The 2,576-nt window shown below is 39.8% G+C and overlaps 1 non-coding gene across 1 annotated transcript; it reads left to right on the top strand.

The window, feature by feature from the left end:
* The first annotated feature begins 1,044 nt into the window (after positions 1–1,044).
* On the top strand, positions 1,045–1,173 carry LOC129551864 (small nucleolar RNA SNORA19). The gene has a single exon (XR_008685171.1). It is a non-coding gene; the product is annotated as a small nucleolar RNA SNORA19 (small nucleolar RNA).
* The last annotated feature ends 1,403 nt before the right edge of the window (positions 1,174–2,576 follow it).

Raw genomic sequence — 2,576 nt, 5'->3', positions numbered from 1 at the left:
TCTCCTTTTGCCTTCAATCTTTCCTGGCATCAAGGTCTTTTCCAATGAGTCCGCTCTTGTCTCTTCTCCTGTACCAGGACATAAAATTTAAGAGGGCAGGATTTTACTCTGTTTACTGCCATATTCTCAGCTCTTAGAATAGTTCCTGACACATAGAAAAGACCTTCACAATACCATGAACTCTTGGTAGTAATCTCACAGCGGGCTTTTGACTGCTTTAACCTCTGCCTCTCCCACTGATTTATAAGCTTTTTAGGGTGGGGACAGTATCAGTGTTTCCTTGTCATAGCCTCCACAGTCTCAGTAGCCTGCCTGATACATAGTAGGCACTCAATAAACACTTACTGAATAAATGCATGCATAAGAGGAGGAGTGCAGGGAAATGGAAAATTATAAACACAAGCATCAGGTCCTACCATTAGCTTCAGTCATATCTCCTAATCATACTTGCTAATACTGGGAAGCAGTGAGGTGGAGAATTTAAGTCTGTACTCTCTCGGCTCAATTCCCTCTATTGCTTTTCTCAAGGCTTTTCGGAAGGAGGGGCAGGCTCCTGGGAACGTATTCTCTGCCTCTCTGATTTCTCCTATATTTGAAAAAAGTTCAGGCCCACAAACTTAGTTATAAGATTTTCCAACTTGCTTCCATCACATTTTATGCCTTTCTCCAATTCAGTGCTCAGAGTAACCTCACATAAATATCATCTTCTACATCAAGAACACTTGTGAAATCTCCATCTTCCTTGTGGGCAGCCTGCAAACTCAACTGATAGCAAATACTCTCCCTGTCTTATGCCCTCTGTTCTATGGAAGAGGCTGATAAGGCAGCAGAAAAGAGCTGTGGTTGCATCCAGGTTGGTGGTGTGTGATGGCATGGACTTCATTGCCACATATTTGCAGAGACAGACATAAGTTGCTGTATCTGTGCCACTCAGATGAAACATAGTTATTCCCAACTCAGAAATATAAACTTTATAGCACCCAGGTCTTTCAGAGAATGATAACTCACATTCCAAGGGAATTCATCAAAATCCAGCTCGTTTCAGTGCATATTTCATTGACCTGCTTTCTCTCGTGTATGTGAGCAGTGTTAATCTTACGTGCTATACAAATAATTGAAGGTTAATTAGCAGTAAAACTAAATAGAAATGCTGCCCATCTCCTTCAGACAAATGAAAAATCCACTTTATTTCACAACAGCATTTAGTGTGCCGATTCAAATTACTATAAGCTCTGCAGAAATAGTATAGCTATGATATAGCTCATGGAAGTCAGGGATAGACATCACGACAGACTAACAAAAATGTCTTATTCTACTAAGACCTTGGTCAATATCTTTTGATCCATCTAAGGTCTGTCTCTTGGAAAGTACAGGAAAAAAACTGATGGAAAATGTTGCAGTGTAGTCCTTTTAGAGTAAGATTGCGGTAATGTTTTTATAAGTTTGCATTTTGTTTTAAAATGTTACCTGTATTATTTGACCTCCCTCCCCAACATTTCCCAGCACTAACTAACTAGCACTGGTCTATGGTTTAGTGAAAGGAGTGTGGAATTAGAAGACTATTGATTAATCCTGTGATATAGGGCAAGACAGCTAATAAATCTGAGCCTCAATTTTCTCCTCAATCATTCCTCCAAATCAAGATGAGCAGTCCTGCCTTATAAAATGGTAATGAGAATTAAGTGAGGTCATCAAGGAGGCTTATGATGGATGCCTAGTAAATACTGGTTTCTTGTGTGAAACACCATCTCATTCCACTTTTCCCAGTGTCAGACTCAGCCTAATTGGTCAGCCCTGACTCCTGCTTCTGCTTTGAAAATTCCCTCCTATTTTTTTTTTTTTTTTCCCTTGTGTTTGTTCTGACTTCAAACTAGATTGTAAACTCTTTGGGGATAGGAACGGCCTCTTCTTTTTCCTTTGTAAATCACAGTTTCACAACATCTAACTATCTTGACCTGTGTACAAGACAATGTTCTGTTGACTGGGTGGATTACAGGTGATGAGCATGGCAACATCAGAGAGAAGGAGAGCTGAGGAAGGGCTGAGCCTTCAGCACTGGTCTTTTACATGTTGTAAGCAGCAGAAAGTTCCCATCAGAGAGGAGCAAATTCTCATTTCTCACACAGCAAGAATTTTCTCTGTGGTTCTGAAAAGGCAGCTGTTTTGTTTTATTTATTAATTTTTTGATGACCTAAATATTATATGGAGGGGTAGCCAAAATCCCCCTAATAAAATCTGGTTCTGGATAGGGGTATAGAATGTCAGGAATAAGTTGCCAGATATAGCAGCATATAGACTTTCCTAATGGTCTGTGGCTTAGACTCTGCACTCTCAATGCAGGGGGCCCAGGTTGGACCCCTGGTCAGGGAACTAGATCCCACATGCTGCAACGAAGACCTGGTGCAGCCAAATAAATAAATAATTTTTAAATGCAGCATACCCAGTTAGATTTAAATTTCAGCTAAGCAAAAAGTTTTATAAGTACTTCTGATTCAATACTTGAGACATCCTTACACTAAAAAACTAAGTTATTTAGCTGAAATTCAAATTTAATGGGACATCCTGTATCTCACCTG

Source organism: Moschus berezovskii, chromosome 17 (assembly GCF_049115385.1).
Source record: "Moschus berezovskii isolate FMDL1 chromosome 17, NW_MosBer_1.0, whole genome shotgun sequence".
NCBI classification, from domain to species: Eukaryota; Metazoa; Chordata; class Mammalia; order Artiodactyla; family Moschidae; genus Moschus; species Moschus berezovskii.
The sequence above is the reverse complement of the archived record's forward strand: the minus strand, read 5'-3'. Positions and strand labels throughout refer to the sequence as shown.